Below are 18,534 nucleotides of genomic sequence, written 5' to 3'. Positions count from 1 at the left end.
GGAAGGCTGCTGGCTTATGGATCGGTGTTGAAGGCACCTGGATTCTGGATCGGCGTGGAAGATAGCTGGTTTCTGGATAGGTGCAGATGGCAGCTGGCTTTGTATGAACAGAAGCTGGCTCCTGGATTTGGTGTGGAAGACCGCTCACTTCTGGATCGGTGAGGAAGGCAGATTGCTGGCATCTGGATCGCTGCGGAAGGCGGCTGGCTTCTAGATCGGTGAGGAAGGCAGATTGCTGGCATCTGGATCTGTGCAGAAGGAAGCTAGCATCTGGATCAGTGTGTAAGGCAGCCCGCTTCTGCGTCTGTGTGGAAGGCATCTAGCTTCTGGATCAGTGCTGAATGCATCTGGCTGGCTACTGTCCATACTGTGCGGGCGCCAAGGAACATTTACTGCTATACTAGCCATGACCAGAATGTTCACAAAGAGTTTTTATTTGAGATTGCATTCAATGTTCTTTCATTAATGGCAGTGTTCTGTAAATTACTGTGAGCGGGACTGCCCTTGAGCATTCAGGTGCTTACAACTAATCCAAAAGAAAGAAACCTGTTGCAAGAATGCAAGATGATTTGGGATTGGTTTGGCTTGCTGGGGGAGTCCTCATTGTTCATTGGCCCTTACACACTGTATGGAGTCTTGCAATTGGCTCGTGCGGAGAGGAGTGCTCAACAGTTTAGTGGCAGTGGTATCCTGGCCTCCTGCCTAGCCTGTGTCCCTGAAGAAAGCGAAGTCCATGAAAAATCTAGATTTCTTTCTGGATGCTAATCTCTCCCTAGCTAGATAAGCCGTCTTATTCATGGTGCCTGTTGCTAAGGGTTTTGAGAAAAATCTTGCTACTTCTTCCAAAGGCTGTTCATCGGACAGTAGTTCTGGCGACCATTTTGAGTCGCCTAGACCAACGAGGGGCCCCCGAAGAACGCCTCTCGAGGGCGGGCTATCTCAAGTCCAGAGGCCGGAAGCCCGCAAAAAAGTGCTTCAAACCAGCGAAAATGGGGGCAGGGGATTGGGCGGCATGTTTTAAACCCGCCCCCGATATGAACGAAGTACTTCGGAGAAACAGTGGTTAAAAACAAACGGGGCAAGGGCAGCACCGGGCATACCTTGACCTCTCCATGTTGGCTCACCCACACCGAACTGTGGCCATCGCAGCTGCAAGTTGAGAGCGGGCAAGGAAGCCACGGAACAGCACAAAGTAGACAGACAGGAAAGCACACTAGCCTAGAATGACGAGCTGCGCAAAAAAGTGTCCTTGGGATGCCTTATGACAGGGGCACTGGGGAGCAGGTGAATGGCCAGCATGGGGTCGGCCGCAGGCAGTCACGGCCCTTCCAGCCCGGGCGACGCCTGACGGCCACCAAGTCAGATATCGGTAGCAAGGGAAGTCTAGAGGCCGCGAACGCTAGACACCTAAAAAAGAGGCCGTCACTCAGGGAGATGTGCGGGAAGTGCTGTAAGCAATTTATGGACCAACTAATCAGACTGTTGATGATCGTTATAGATGTGATGGAGTGTTGAATCATGGAGCGTACGAATGACCATAACAGAAATGCGATGTTTGTTTCATGCTTAAAAATAAACTATGGCAGTTATGCACCAGCTGTGACTCAGACCCTGATTGTCCAGACAGGTTATGTAAGAGTAGGTCCAGGAGCGAAGTGTGGTCACTCACACATCTGGGAAGGGTTCTGCGACTCCCTGTTTTTGGCTGCGTCTGTGAGAGTGCTTAGAAAACTCCAGCACATTCAAAATGTCAGCCAAACATCCCTGGCACACTTCTTCGCCTTCCACCTTGGATGCCCGCCACTGGCTCCCAGTCGAGAAGAGGATTGTCTTCAAGCCACTTTGTCATGTCCATGGAGCCTGCTATAATATGTGCCCCACCTACCTTAGAAACAAGTTCTCACGCCATGACCCAGGCATGACCCTACTTTCATCTGATGTCTCCTCGTTTGGGTCCCTGAGATCCATTGTACTCGGTTGGGCGGTGAAGCCTTTTCGGCTGTGGCGCCTAAACTGTGGAACTCTCGCCCGCTATTCTTGCGCTATTTGAAGAATCTGTTGCACTTCAGGAAAGCATTGAAGACCCGGCTCTATGTCTAATCAATCGCTTCTGCCTTCTTATGTTTGCCTTCTTCACGGCGCTAGTACACCTGTATAAGCAGCAGTGCACATAATAGAGCCAGAGGCATCACAGGTGCTTGGGCCCAACGAAGCAGTTACTGTTGCATGTGTGTCCCTTCGGCAGACACAGCAGGTCAGTGTTGCATGCCCCGGCCACTTGCAACACCTTCTGCAGCTTGCCGCTGTTACAAGGAAACCTTTTCTTTACTATGAGACGGTTGCGCAACTCGAAGAAATAGTTCATGAAAATGCTTCTGTCACAATTTGTCCTGAGTAGGAGTCTTGTCTCCAGCGTCTGTCTCCAGCTTGCCATCTACTATGCAAGGCGTAGAGCAAAATTCAATATTTTGCTACTTAAAGCTCTGTTCTAAGAATATTTCAAACAAAGAGTGACTTTGAGAACAGAAGCTGCACATTGTTTGTGTTTTCCGTTCTGAATTCCTTCTCCTTCACTCCTCCTTCCTCCCTTCACAGTTGTTTTTTGGGGTGCACTCCATTTGTGTAGTTAAACTGTGGGTATTTGGTAGAAATACAAACACTCCCACCTACAATGCTGGAGAGCCAAGAATACAACCTCAATTACAGTAGTACACGCAACGCCCAAGCAAATATCCGCACCTCTGAGAAGCCTGTCCAGGGAGACAAAAGCCACTTCACTAAACCCGAAAACTGCACACCCCCTGCAGATGAGCATCCCTGGGCCCGCTTCACACACCCCCTGCAGATGAGCATCCCTGGGCCCGCTTCACACACCCCCTGCAGATGAGCATCCCTGGGCCCGCTTCACACACCCCCTGCAGATGAGCATCCCTGGGCCCGCTTCACACACCCCCTGCAGATGAGTATCCCTGGGCCCGCTTCACACACCCCCTGCAGATGAGTATCCCTGGGCCCGCTTCACACACCCCCTGCAGATGAGCATCCCTGGGCCCGCTTCACACACCCCCTGCAGATGAGCATCCCTGGGCCCGCTTCACACACCCCCTGCAGATGAGTATCCCTGGGCCGGCTTCACAACCCCCTGCAGATGAGCATCCCTGGGCCCGCTTCACACACCCCCTGCAGATGAGCATCCCTGGGCCCGCTTCACACACCTCCTGCAGATGAGCATCCCTGGGCCCGTTTCACACACCCCCTGCAGATGAGCATCCCTGGGCCCACTTCACACACCCCCTGCAGATGAGCATCCCTGGGCCCGCTTCACACACCCCCTGCAGATGAGCATCCCTGGGCTCGCTTCACACACCCCCTGCAGATGAGTATCCCTGGGCCCGCTTCACACACCCCCTGCAAATGAGCATCCCTGGGCCCGCTTCACACACCCCCTGCAGATGAGTATCCCTGGGCTCGCTTCACACACCCCCTGCAGATGAGCATCCCTGGGCCTGCTTCACACACCCCCTGCAGATGAGCATCCCTGGACCCGCTTCACACACCCCCTGCAGATGAGCATCCCTGGACCCGCTTCACACACCCCCTGCAGATGAGCATCCCTGGGCTCGCTTCACACACCCCCTGCAGATGAGTATCCCTGGGCCCGCTTCGCACACCCCCTGCAGATGAGCATCCCTGGACCCGCTTCACACACCCCCTGCAGATGAGCATCCCTGGGCTCGCTTCACACACCCCCTGCAGATGAGCATCCCTGGGCTCGCTTCACACACACCCTGCAGATGAGTATCCCTAGGCCCGCTTCACACACCCCCTGCAGATGAGCATCCCTGGGCCCGCTTCACACACCCCCTGCAGATGAGCATCTCTGGGCTCGCTTCACACACACCCTGCAGATGAGCATCCCTGGGCCCGCTTCACACACCCCCTGCAGATGAGCATCCCTGGGCTCGCTTCACACACCCCCTGCAGATGAGTATCCCTGGGCCCGCTTCACACACCCCCTGCAGATGAGCATCCCTGGACCCGCTTCACACACCCCCTGCAGATGAGCATCCCTAGGCCCGCCCGCTTCACACACCCCCTGCAGATGAGTATCCCTGGGCCCGCTTCACACACCCCCTGCAGATGAGCATCCCTGGGCCCGCTTCACACACACCCTGCAGATGAGTATCCCTGGGCCCGCTTCACACACCCCCTGCAGATGAGCATCTCTGGGCTCGCTTCACACACCCCCTGCAGATGAGCATCCCTGGGACGGCTTCACACACCCCCTGCAGATGAGCATCCCTGGGACGGCTTCACACACCCCCTGCAGGTGAGCATCCCTGGGCCCGCTTCACACACCCCCTGCAGATGAGCATCCCTGGGCCCGCTTCACACACCCCCTGCAGATGAGTATCCCTGGGCCCGCTTCACAACCCCCTGCAGATGAGCATCCCTGGGCCCGCTTCACACACCCCCTGCAGATGAGCATCCCTGGGACGGCTTCACACACCCCCTGCAGATGAGCATCCCTGGGACGGCTTCACACACCCCCTGCAGGTGAGCATCCCTGGGCCCGCTTCATACACCCCCTGCAGATGAGCATCCCTGGGCCCGCTTCACACACCCCCTGCAGATGAGCATCCCTGGGCTCGCTTCACACACACCCTGCAGATGAGCATCCCTGGGCCCGCTTCACAACCCCCTGCAGATGAGCATCCCTGGGCCCGCTTCACACACACCCTGCAGATGAGCATCCCTGGGCCCGCTTCACAACCCCCTGCAGATGAGTATCCCTGGGCCCGCTTCACACACCCCCTGCAGATGAGCATCCCTGGGCCCGCTTCACAACCCCCTGCAGATGAGCATCCCTGGGCCCGCTTCACACACCCCCTGCAGATGAGCATCCCTGGGCTCGCTTCACACACACCCTGCAGATGAGTATCCCTGGGCCCGCTTCACACACCCCCTGCAGATGAGCATCCCTGGGCCCGCTTCACCCCCCCCCCCCCTGCAGATGAGCATCCCTGGGCCCGCTTCACACACCCCCTGCAGATGAGTATCCCTGGGCCCGCTTCACACACCCCCTGCAGATGAGTATCCCTGGGCCCGCTTCACACACACCCTGCAGATGAGCATCCCTGGGCCCGCTTCACACACCCCCTGCAGATGAGCATCCCTGGGCTCGCTTCACACACCCCCTTCAGATGAGTATCCCTGGGCCCGCTTCACACACCCCCTGCAGATGAGTATCCCTGGGCCCGCTTCACACACCCCCTGCAGATGAGTATCCCTGGGCCCGCTTCACACACCCCCTGCAGATGAGTATCCCTGGGCCCGCTTCACACACCCCCTGCAGATGAGCATCCCTGGGCCCGCTTCACACACCCCCTGCAGATGAGCATCCCTGGGCCCGCTTCACACACCTTCTGCAGATGAGCATACCTGGACCTGCTACACCTAGAAGTCCAAGACACGCCCCTGTACCCCTAGTAACTGATTGTGGTACTACACCCTGCTTCTGACTTTAGGAATCTCCTGCTGCAAGTTGTGGTACCTCTCTACTGACATCTGAGGGTTTACAAGACGTTCTGTGGACATCTGAGGGTTTACTGGACAAGCTGTGCTACCTCTCCACGAACATCTGATGGTTTAATGGATGGCCTGCTGCAAGCTGAGGTACCTTTCTATTGACATCAGGGGGGTTTAGGGATGTCCCTCTGCAAGCTGAGGTACCTCTCCACATGACATCTAAGGGTTAATGGGACGCCCTGCTGCAAGCCAAGGTACCTCTCCACTGATATCTGACGGTTAGAAGTTTATAGGGACGCCCTGCTGCAAGCTGAGGTACCTCTACTGACATTGAAGGGTTTGAGGTACGTCCTGCTGCAAACTGAGGTACCCATCCATTGGCATGTGAAGATTTAAGGGACATCTTGCTGGCTGCTGCAAGTTGAGGTAGCTCTCTACCTTCATCTGAGGGTTTAAGGGAGACGTCCTGCTAGCCGAGGTATCTTTCTACTAATCTGACCATGTGCTAAGGAATAACTGAGTGATGGGGCTAATTCGAACATGCGCTAGGATTACTGAGTGATGGGGCTAATTCGAACATGCGCTAGGATTACTGAGGGATGGGGCTAATCCGAACAATGCGCTAAGGATTACTGAGTGATTGGGCAAATTCGAACATGCACTGAGAATTACTGAGTAAGGGTGATAATCCATACATGCGCTAAGGACTACTGAGTGATGGTGCTAATCTGAGCATGCGCTCAAGATTACACAGTAATGGTGCTAATCCGAGTCGACACTAAGGATGACTGAGTGATGGGGATAATGCGAGTATGCACTAAGGATTACTGAGTGATGTGGCTAATCCAAACATGCGCTAAGGATAATTGAGTGATGGTGCGAATCTGAATATGCACTAAAGATTACTGAGTGATGAGGCTAATCCGAGCATGCGCTAAGATTACTGAGTGCTGGGGCTAATCCGAGCATGTGATAGGGATTACTGAGTGATGGGGCTAATCTGACGATGGACTAAGGTTTACTGAGTGAAGGGGGAAATTTTCAAATGTACAATGGCAGAAATTCTTGATATTTGCAGGTTATTTTCATCAAATAGATGCCCACCCCTGCATAATGCTTGCAGTGGCATAATGGAATCTTTTCTGACAGCACGCTCACAACAGGTCTGGCTCCCACCTTTTGAGTCTCCTCCTCAACCTGTTTCCACTGGTGTTCCTCAGGGCTCCTCGCTGAGCCCTCTGCTTTTCAATCTTTACGTCACGCCACTGGTTCAACTGGCGGAGGAAGGGGGGGCTAAGGTCGTTGCATACGCCGATGACACTCAGCTCCTGTTTACTTGGAACAAGACTGACTTTTCCACATCCAGAGTACAGATTTGTCTGTCCGCTGTCTTTCAATGGTTATCGGCCGCCCAGTTGAAATGCAATGAGGAGAAGACTGAAATCTTGCTCTACGGCAAATATCCTCCCAATTTTAGGGATTCCATTTGGCCCCCTGCTTTTTCTCCTCCAGCTTGCACGGGTCATCCAGTTAGAAACTTAGGTATCTGGTTTGACGAGCAGCTGTCCTTTCTGCCCCAGATCAATAAGCTTACAGGTTGCTGTTTCGGCATACTCAGATCCTTGAGAAAGTTTCTTCCTCTGTTGCCCAGATCAGCCAAAGAGACGGTAGTCCGGGCTCTGATTCTTTCCCGCCTTGATTATGCAAATGGTCTCTATATTGGCCTACCTGATTACTTGTTAAAAAAACTCCAGGTAATCCAGAATGCTGCGGCTCGGCTGGTGGTTAATCTTCCTATCAGGAATTGTATTTCTTCTTCGCTTCGTCAACTACACTGGCTCCCTGTCAGAAAGCGTGTTGAATTCAAGGCCTTGGTCATTGCCCATCGTGCCCTATATGACGGAGGCCCTTCCTATCTAAAGAAGCGTTTTTCCTTCTACCAGCCCACCAGACTTCTGAGATCTTCATCGCAGCTACTCACTTCCACCCCCGGCGTTCGCCTTCAACGTATGGGGGGCAGATCTCTTGCCTTTAAGGCCACCAAGCTGTGGAACGCCCTACCGCTATCTCTGCGTGCTATCCAGGACTCCAACCTGTTCAGGAAACATCTCAAAACTCATCTGTTTTAACCTCCATTGTCTTATTGTCCTTGTAGCTCGCGCCGGGACACTCTTAGGAGTATCTGTGCGCGTTATAAATTTACAATAACATAACATGGTGGTAATTCTCGATGCATGGTAGGTTCTCTTGACATGAAGGTACCCAGCCCTGGTACAAGGCTTGCACTACAATAACAGATTAGACCATCCCAAAATTGGATATTTGTTTTTTAGAAACCCACACCTTACAGTTAAGGGCATCCTTGAAACCTCCTGAATTCCTGTGGTTACTCTCACATCCAGATTGTCTATTCTGGTTTTGTAGTGTCTCATTGGGAGAATGCAATCCTTGGATGGGCCACTCCCCTTGTCCCCTTTTTGATAAGTGAGGCTTACACTGACCATATAAGTCATTCTTGGCATTTTGTTATTGCTGCTGTCTCTACCTAAGGCCTTTAATATTGGAATGTCGTGTTCTTAATTTGTAAATAAGTGCCAGGGGCCTTGTCATGAAGTCAAATAAGTTTGCACAACCCACTGCCCCTGCTAGAGCCTCCAATGACAGAACCAACACAAATACAAACCTTCACACCCTACAAGTTTGACAGTTTACACTATTCCAGTCCCCCAGAGCTGTAAGAATGGCTTAAGTGGCAGTTATTAGTAAGTTTAATGTATATTGAATTAATAAACAACTGTTGTATTCATCTGTAATTTAGACAAATAGGCCACCATGTGACAGTGTCATAAGTGCCTGTGCTGACAATTAAATGCGGTGACAAGCACTGCAAACCATTGGCTCAAATTAAGCACTGAATGTGACCTGTCTGCCTCTATCTATTTACTGCTTACTGTGTTCAGGCACTCACCAATTCATACACTCACTCATTACTGTATTCATGCACTCATTCAATATTGTATTTATGCACTCACCAATTCATGCACTCACTCATTACAGTATTTATGCACTCATTACTGTGTTTATGCACACTCCAGTTCATGCACTCATTGCTGCATTTGTGCACTTCATTTCTGCATTCATGCACTCACTATTACTGTGTTCATCCACTCACCAATTTTTGCACTCACTCATTACTGTATTTATGCACTAATTTCTGTAGTCCTGCACTCACTCATTACTGTATTAATGTGCTCGTGCTCCGTCCATGTACTCACTCATTACTGTATTCATATACTCACTCACTACTGTATTAATGCACTCACTCATTACAGTATTAATGTGCTTGTCCTTTGTCCATGAACTCACTCATTGCTGTATGCATGCATTCATTACTGTATTCTTGCACTCACTTGTTACTGTGTTCATGCACTCACCAATTCTTGCACTCGTTGTATTCATGCACTCATTTCTGTAGTCATGCACTCACTCATTACTATATTATTGTGCTCATCCTCCGTCCATGCACTCACTCATTACTATATTCATACTCACTCATTACTATATTAATGTGGTCATCTTCCATCCATGCACTCACTCACTACTGTATTCATACACTCACTGATTACTGTATTTGTGTACTCACTCCGTGTATTAATATGGTTGTCCTCTGTCCATGCACTTTTTCAACCAATTCACTCCCCTATGAACTCATCCTCTATGTATCCACTCACTAAGTCATTTACTCACAGACTCCCTTTCACTTTCCACTGCAGCCAAGCCGTGGAAGTCAAGCTCCACACATGTCCACTCACGGGTACTGCAAGGGAAGCAGAAATCAAAGACGGGAAGGAAGAACGCTAATATCACTAGCCTCACATAACCCAGTTTAATAAAATTTAAAAAATGGTCATGTAATTATAGACGCTGAAGACACCAGATACAACTCGTTGTGCAAATATTCGAAAATATATGAAAACATACATTAAAATAGTACAAACATTGCACACTTCTACAAATCTTTATAAAAATGTAAGCACAACAGATGCACATCCTTAGAAAATTAAAAATATGTAACTGGTTAATTTTTAAAAACGCACCGCTCTTCTCACATCTGACACTACATGCACTCAAAGACACAACCTCGCACAGTGAATGCCCCTGAGCTGGGGTCGAGCTCTTACTTAATTCAAGGACTGTGAATTTACGTTGGACTTCTTACTGCTTGTTGGGCCTTTTTTAACAGATCCCTACACATTTGTCTTTAGATTGTTGTAATAGTGCACAAATGGCGGGTGAGACTGAAGGCTATTGTAGGGAGGCAGGAGTCAGTGGGAGAAAGGGCAGAGTGAGGCAGGATGAAATCAGAAAGTTATGAAGGCTGGTGCAGGGAACAATTGAGGAGAAGTCATGTGGCTTGCAGAGAAAGTGTGAGGTGGAAACCCAGAAGGTATCTATTGAAGACATCCTGGCTGTGAGACTCCCAGGCACCACGATCACCCCGAGGGTGCACACCGCCCTCCCACGCACCCCGATCACCCCCGAGGGTGCACACCACCATCCCACGCACCCTGATATCCCACGCACCCTGATCACCCCGACCCTCCCACGCACCCCGATCACCCCCGAGGATGCACACCGCCCTCCTGTAGGAGAGTAGGATCTGCTTCACATGGGTACCCCCACTTTTTGCTGGTGTTTCACTGTTTTTCGACCTTAGTCTGGCTGTGGCCCTGCTAAGCAGGACCACAGCCTAGCTGTTTCCTCTCTAAAATGGTTTCATGTACATTAGGTACATATCTAATTGGATTCTGGAGTGCCTTATAAGCCCCTAGTATATGGTATACTATGTAACTAGGGCATAGGTACCTCGGTGGCCTACCAGGGGCTGCAGCATGTATTATGCCACCCCTGGGAAGCACTCCAAAATGGCACCACAGGTCTGCTACTGCAGCCTGGGCAAGGGTGTGCTTGCAACCCTTACTGTGGTATAGGCTACCTATATCACTACCATTGCACACACATATAAAACCTATAAGTCACTCCTATGTCAGGCCTTAACAATCCTGAAGGCAGAGTGCTTGGTTTTTACGTGAGAGGGTGCCCCTGCATGAGCAGAGCCCCTCTGCAGCGTTCGGAGTATCTCCTCTGATGCTGTTTGTGGTGCAGCCTGACCATATACTCTTAAGTGCATCATAACTTCGCGGTAAATGCTAACTTTGGGATGGCTGCACGGAAACATGTCGTGTTTGGTGTCAAACGCTTTGGAATACTACCCTCCGCCAGTTCTGGTGGCGGGGGTAGCATTCCACCCTTCTAGAGGGAGAGACATGTTCACACTGGTCTAACCCGGTAAGACTTTCTTGAGCCCTTGCATCACAAAATGGATGCCTCTGCCACAGACACGGGTCTGGTTTCCTGCTGCTGACCGAAACTCCGGCAGGGGAGGCCTGGACAATAGGTTTCCTGTTGAAGGTACCTCCCCAGACAGGCAGATGTGTATTGGGGCTGGGCGGGAGCACTCTCTGGTGCTTTGAAGTCCTGCACTTGGGGCACACTTGGTGTCCCTGTGCATAGTCCAGTTCAAACCGGTTGCAGGGGCTACCTGCCCCTGCTCTGGCGCAAAACTGGACAAAGGAAATGGGTGTAACCACCCCTCTTTCCAAACCCTCCCATAGGTGGGTCCTCAGAGTATGTCCAAACCCCAAACTTAGTATAAGTATGGGAACCCAGTCCTTGAGACTTTAGATTACCCTGGACGAATCTCTGCAATATATATCCTGGAGCTTCGACGTTCTATCCGGACTAGAAGACTGAAGAAATCTCCCTTGGGGTCAAGGAGTGACTCCCCTGCTTGGCAGGCACCAAAGAAGCAACTGACCGGTCTGCATCACTAAAGCTCCCGTCGGACACCGAAGTCTTTGCATCACCAGAGGTGGATTTCCAGACTTCCCCGAGGCTACCCTGAGTCCACAGCAAAGCTGAGGCCCATGGCTATCCTGGGTGACGTGGAACTGTGACCCCTGGACACCGTGAACTTTTGCAGCAACACTATTTTCTGGAACTTCCTCGAAGTTGTGCTTTGGGCTCCAAGTAGCCCCAGCCTTGAGCACCTCCTGCACCGAAGATTGCTGGCCTCCACTCCACGAGTGACCAGTTGGCCAGTTTCAAGTGCGCGAAGGAGCCTCGAGCGGTCGATCGCTAGTCCGTTGACTAGTATGTCCTCACGAAGGCAACTCCTCTTTTACTTGGGCTTTCCTGGTTGCTCCAGACGTGCCCTGACTTACCCTTGCTGGGTGAGCCCCTCAGACCTTGCTGGTCTGCACCGCAGTCCTTTGTCTGATTTCCAGTGACTTGCCGTTGCCAAGGCTTGTTGGGTCCAATCTGCTCGTCGACACCGCAGCATTTGACAGACTTCATGTGGCAGCTCAGATCCAGCTCCTGGTCGTCATCGGTGCCTCCTGGACCTCGTGGCTGAAGAGTCAAGACACCCATCAACTCACCTGAAGCACCCGACATCTGTGGGCATTGGTCCATCCTGCCCTCGGTCACTGGCTAGTGACCCAGATTCTGTCCCCTCTGCTTCCAGGTTCCTTCCATCCTAGATCCAGTCTTGGATCTCTTCGGACACTTCTCCTCTTCACGGCAGCAGCAGTTCTTCGCCAGCTTCCATTGTAATCGACGACGCGACCCGACACCAAAAGATACCTATGCACCTGGCTTCCCTGGGTGAGGTAACTCGAGTACTCCGGTGCTCCCGTGGGTGCTAGCCCTAGAACTTCTTAAGTCCAAAAGGGTTTGGTCCTGACTCGATTCTAAGTGTCTCTAATCTTTAAATTTCCAACCGCGACATTGCCCATAGAAGCTAACGGGAACCCGTGGTTGTGTTCACACACTGCATACAGTCCCCGTGGGTCCCCTGTGTCACTACCTTGGGTGGTTCCAGCGATTCTACAGGCTCTAGGCCTTGTGTCTATTCCAGTCGTGGTTCTTATACCACTTATTTGGTATATGGTTTGGTACGCCCCTAGGGCCCAAACGTGTATTTGTGCTATTATTGTTGATTGCAGACTTGTAACTTAAGTACTTCGAACTCTAGTCTCATAAATAGACTAGAGGTGTGTGTTTTATCTTAAATACATATATTTTGAATATATACCTGGTGTGGTTGTCCTTTATTTGATCATTCAAGAGGTTATAGACTGGTAGAACAAGCTGCTTTACATTCCTTCAAGATTTAGCTTGAAGGCTGCTCTCCATAGCTACCACTAGGATAGCTTTCATATAAGGTTGTCTTTAACCAATCACCATAAGGGGTTGTTTGGACTGATACAGGGTCCCCACTAGAAGTAGTGAACAGCATATATCAGGCCACCTTCTCACATGGGGCAATAAAGAAATGGAATGTAAATGTTTGTACACTTGAAATGACAAGGTGCAGTCAGTATGTTATGTGCACACCACCGCTGGTGGGTTTGTTGAATGAAGAGGGGAAAGCCCCTTTGTAGCGGAAGGAGGTTTTAATGACAGATTAATAAAAATCTTGCTAGAGCAGGAAGCTAGACACAAGGCAGGGAGCAGATGATGGGTTCTGCATATTTAGTAGTTAAGATTGGAAACGTGAATGGCAGAATAAGCAGACAAAGGCTGGCACAGGCGTCCGAGGAACATTCGGTGGTGCCCAAGGCCACAGCCAGCTTCTGAAATGGACCTCATTTGTGAAAGGTCAGGGGTCAGAACCTGCAACGGTGACGCTTGGATCAAAGAGAGCCTCGGACCCTACCTCTAGCGACTCCTGCCAGGGATCTGACAACCCTACAGAGCGCCAAACCTGGGTAGGGACCTCTCTCACCAGCTAGAAGCTCAAAAGGAAGGAGATACCTTGAGAACTATGCTCGTCTCCCTGGGTAGATGTTTGCCGACACGTGTAACGCTGAAAAGAATGAATTCAGGGAGAGGAGTTGGCCTAACACTCGGGCGCTCCGCCTCGGACCTGGGGAACTGGGTTCGAGTCCCGGTAATGACGCTGAACATCCTGTGATTCTGGGCAAATCACTTCATCTCCCGGTGCCTCAGAAAGAATGAATGTGTGTCCTCATGTAACGTAACTGGTGCTATGTAAAGCGCTCTGATACCCGATTGGATTCGGGTCAAGTTCGCGCTATATAAAACGCTGCAAAAAAAATAATTAAGGAAGGACTTTGGGTACGTTGCGTGTTGTAAGACTAGCAGCAAGGGAGGAGGAAGTGCTGCTGTCAGCAGAAGGGAAGCAGAAAGGACTGTGAACATGCGAAGCTCCCACCTCATTGTGGCTCGGAAGCGGCTCCTCCGACGGCGGCGGGGGCGAGGGGGTGTACTGAGTCCGCACGAGGCCCCTGCGTACCGCAAGGGAGCGGGTAGGCTGGGAGGACAGACTTGCTGGGAGGCTGGAGGGGCGTGGTCCACAGAGGGACCGCTGGTCCTAGAATGTCCTTGCTGAGGCTGCCATTACATCTCACTTGGCACCGAGCGTTGGCGTCCTTCTTTCGGGGGCACTGCCAGGCCCGCAGGTGAGTTCTTGCTCTGCTCTGACGAAGCCAAGAAACACCGATGCCCGAAACACGCTGTTCTGGGCCATGCCTTGTGGGCGCACTTGTAAAGTTCCCGCGCTGTGGTGGCGGTGTGATCACGACAGAATGCGCCATCGTGTGTGGCCGCGGGTGTGCTGCCAGATTCAGAAACTGCTCTTTTTTGGGTATGGCTGAGAGCTTTAACTAGGGGTTTATTTAGAAAAACTAGGGGTAAAAAAATAAATTGTTATACTCGAGGTCTCATGAATGGTGCCAGTGCCTTACCTGCGGCCTGTTATTGACACCGACTCCAGGTGATGCCCATCCTTGAGAGTCCATGCTTCACCACAGATCATCCCATCTCTGGTCCTTCAGAAGCCACGCCCACCTGTCAGAAACATAACTTCAGATTAAATGAATCCATCTTCTATGAATAAAAAGGCCCTGGGAGAAATGGGTATGAAACCCAGAATTAGTGTCCAGTTCTGCAGGCCTTAAGACTGGGAGGCTGAAGGGTGTTTCGGTACTTTGAGGACTCACTTCCTCAGTTGAGTAGGCCACAATCTCAGACTCTCAGCGGCAAGCTTTCTTTGTCGATCTACACACAACCTACCTGCGGCCAATGCGATGGCATTCCTGCCTGATGTGGTTTTGTTTGATGCCCATGAGAACACAATTAATTCCATTATCCGTGTACCTAAATCTTCAGCAGCGTAAGGCCTTGGTAGCCTACCTGTTTCAATATATCAAAGTTAACTTTCCGACTGGGCATTATCATTTTCTGTGGCTTTCACCACTTGTCTTAGCACTTCAGAAGTTCCTGACTCTTAGCAGAGCATGGTGTTAGATGATCCCTATTTTCAAGGTAAGTGGCATGGAGAATGGTACTGACCGTTCTCTGGCTGCTTGCCTCCGCGTAGATATTCACAAAATTCCCCCTGCAGCACCTCCAAGACTGGGTTCCTGCACACCGTCTGATAGTGATCGATCAAGGTGGCTTCAGAACAAACTGTGGCGCATTGATAATACTTCAGCGCTAGAACTGAGGATGGGATGATGTTATAAGCTAAACACCAAAACATGTATGTGTAATTCACTCACTCGTTGCCCATACTGTTAAGATGTCTTCAGTTGTGATGGGTCTCCGATTTGTTTCGGGCATGGGAATGTGTAATGGCAAAGCACGGCTAGGAGCCAATGTAGCTAAAAACCCTGCTGTGTTCCTGAACCGATCGATAATTCATAGTCACTTCTCCGTTTTGCAAAGTTAGAGGGCCAAGTATGGAATGTTTACCTTCCACTTTTGAAACGCTTATCCATAGGAGGCGCTAGACTGGATTTGGACTTCCTAGTCTTAAGGTTTAGGGATATGCCCAAATAATTTGGGACTTATACAGTGTACGTAAAGCAACTTCAGATACAGTATCTAATTTTTCTGAGAGCTACGTTTAAGGACAAGACCGCGTTTATGGTCGAGTACCCCTCATAGGCCCTTGTCACTGGCATCCATGAAATTAGCACATTTTTCCAATAGTCCACTGGTAATGTTTAGCTATTATAGACACTACAACACAAGAGGAACTGACCTTCTCTACACCACACCAACCAAAATTACAACAGGAAGAGCTACATTGGGTAATTTTTACTATATTCTTTTGGTAAAGCTTAGCTACTCCAGGCACAACACAACAAGTGGAACCAGCCTTCTCTACTAGACACCAGACTAAATTCCAACAGGAACAGATGCACTAGCTAATTGTGTCTGTAGTCCACTGGTAAAGCTGAACTAGTCTAGGCACTTCACAACAAATAGAACTGGTCTTCTCCACTCGGCCCCAACCACACTTAAGGGTGAAGAATACAAGCCGGGTGTGGAAAGCAAGAACACAGATGACTCCTTGTCTTGTCCATAAAAGTGGCTTGAGTTTATTGTTGAGTGGACGGGCTCCATCCATCGTCAGCAGAGCAGCCCACCAGTGACTGATGCCGAACACTACCTGCCATAAAGACAAACACCCCAAAACAGAACACTCAGAAGGTTCTATGCATGATCTAGACCGCTAACCCATACATTACTACGGCTCTGTTGCTTCTAGCATGACCTCATTTATTGCACTACTCTCCGCCAACTAATCCAGCCTGACTTCTCTTGAAGGTTCAATGCAAATTTTATTTGCATGCTAATTTAGACATCGAAGTTTGCTGACTAGTCTTTGATTTTAAATAAGGTGGTTCATCTGTCGGAGGCGGTGCTCGCCTGGAGGGGTCACCTCTCTTATGTGGTTGCCCTAATAGGGATTTACTGTGTCTTATTTACTTCTCTACTTTTTAACATAAATGGTTTCTATTGCCATGACTTCCTGTTCAGAAACAAAGAATCTTAATTAAATTAATTTAAGCAACTTTAATATTGTATATAGCAGATTCGATTACGAACGGTCATCAGCTTTTTCGCTCTGGCTTGACAGCACAGTTTGCTTCATGTCTCTTGTTCCTCCCAGATAGGTATATTTTGCTCACCTCATGGTATTGGCTGTTTTTTCGTATCATTATGCCTCCCACGGAGGGCTTGCATTGCCGTGCATTAAGGAATATTTTACATTTCAAAAGTACAATAAATTATCATAGTTTTTAGGTCTAGCCTGTGCAGCGCATGCGCTGCTCTGTGAGGCATGCCGTATTGAGATCTGGCATACAAGCTCCGCCCATTTCCCGCCCATCTTTTCAATTGGCTCCCATTACTGTCCTTGCAAAATCGTTGGTTTTCATTTGTGAATAGGCTTTCGAAGTCCCTCCTTGATACCGCCTTGTCTGTATTAGTAACCTCCCATAACGCCTGGACATTTTACTTGTGTTGTTACACGGTCTGCTTTATGTAGTCGGTGAGCACTATTTTCTTTAATCATCTTCCCCTATTCCAACCACGACACTGCAGCACACTGCACACTTTTATATTAATGGTAATGTATTTATTTAATTTGCGTCTGGTCCGCTTTCACATTAGCGGACGCACTTCTTTAATTATTTAATTTACAGCGCAGGCCGCCTTCACTTTAGCAGCCGCACATATTTGTTTAGTTAATTAACAGCACGGGCTGCGTTCACTTTAGCAGCCGCGCTATAAAAGTTTTCTTAATATTATTTTTTTCTGCTTTGGGTGAAAGCGCCCCAAATGCGCTTTCACTTTAATGGTGTCCGCGCATCTTTCTTTAGATGCTGCTTACTGTAACCTGAAAAAGGCGATCAGCGTCTAAAGAAAGCGGCGCAGACACCATTAAAGTGGTCTCGCATTTGCAAGAGAGAGAGCTATTGACATTAGAAATAACAATGCCTTTTATATATGTTTTGCATTTAAAAACACATAACTAAAAGGCATTGTCTGTCATTTACAATGCCAATAGCTTAAATGCTCGCAAATGCGAAACCTATTGCATTGAAAATGCTTGTTTATCATACATGCATTTTAAGCAATCCTCTTTTGTTTTGTTCTTATTACTACAGTAGGCTTTAAAAAAAGTTTTATTAAGGAATTATGCGAATCCCACGCATTCATATGTTTACGCACATGCACGTGTTCCAGGGTACACAATCCAGCTGTTTAAAACAAGCATTGGCAAAGTGAAGAACTCTGAGATTAATTTTGGTGCTGAGGAGGTCTAACAAACTTCAGGAGTACAGAATAAAAAACGGTGGGAGCTTTGAAATATATTCCCGCCTCCTAGAATGAGAAAAATTTGCTGGGTTGCAGGTGGCAGTGAATGCATTTTTAAAGAAGGCAGTCTGCTGGCGATGGGAACATCCTGTGTGAAGTCCTACTCCGATAAGGTCTCTATAGATTGGTTTAAGAAGCTTTCTGATAAAGACATTATCTGAAATAACTGTTTAGTGTCCACATGCATCTCTGATGGCTCACAGCAGTTGGTCACCGGGTCAGGCTAAATTGTAAAAGGAGTACCATGTTGAAGTTCCTATTATAAAGATTTTAGGGTATTTTTCCCTCCCTTCTGTGACAGATCTGGAGCATATGTTAAGGTACATGTGACTGGGCTTAAGAGAAAATACACGGACCTTCTGTGGCATGCACAATAATGCCATTTCTATTGTAATAAATGAAGTACTGGAGGAACTAAGGGCCTAATTTAGGATTTGACAGACCGTGCTCCATCCATCAGGGTGGCTGAGACGGCACTTAAGTCCGCAGTTGCGGGTTGAGCCCTCAGGCTCTGATCTGTAGGGACCAGCACTTGTTTTTCCTCACCAGACTTTGAGCCGGAGCAGGAGAGAAAAGGTAGGAGGGGGAAAGGAGAAAGATGAGAATCACAAAAAAACAATGACAAAGGGAGAAAGTAGGAACAAAAAGAACCTGTACGAGTGAGATCAAGGGGCAGGAAGTGTCTGGTGGTGGAGTAAAGAGGCATGTGGTGGAATCAAGACTAGGTAGCCCTGTTGTTTGCACCCG

At 49.4% G+C, this 18,534-nt stretch overlaps 1 protein-coding gene across 6 annotated transcripts in view; it reads left to right on the top strand.

Annotated features, from left to right (window-relative positions):
- PITPNM1 (phosphatidylinositol transfer protein membrane associated 1) overlaps nucleotides 1-18,534 on the top strand; it is a 393,174-nt gene that overhangs the window by 79,656 nt on the left and 294,984 nt on the right. The window contains exon 1 of one of the 6 annotated variants that reach the window (XM_085651657.1): nucleotides 13,832-14,075. The exons of 4 other annotated variants lie outside the window; for them this stretch is intronic. The gene's annotated coding sequence lies outside the window, so the exon portion shown is untranslated. Of the gene's footprint in view, nucleotides 1-13,831; nucleotides 14,076-18,534 lie in introns of those variants that run through there. One more of the 6 variants, XM_085651655.1, reaches the window with a different exon arrangement.

This window comes from Triturus cristatus, chromosome 4_1 (assembly GCF_964204655.1).
Source record: "Triturus cristatus chromosome 4_1, aTriCri1.1, whole genome shotgun sequence".
Lineage (NCBI taxonomy): Eukaryota > Metazoa > Chordata > Amphibia > Caudata > Salamandridae > Triturus > Triturus cristatus.
The sequence above is the reverse complement of the archived record's forward strand: the minus strand, read 5'-3'. Positions and strand labels throughout refer to the sequence as shown.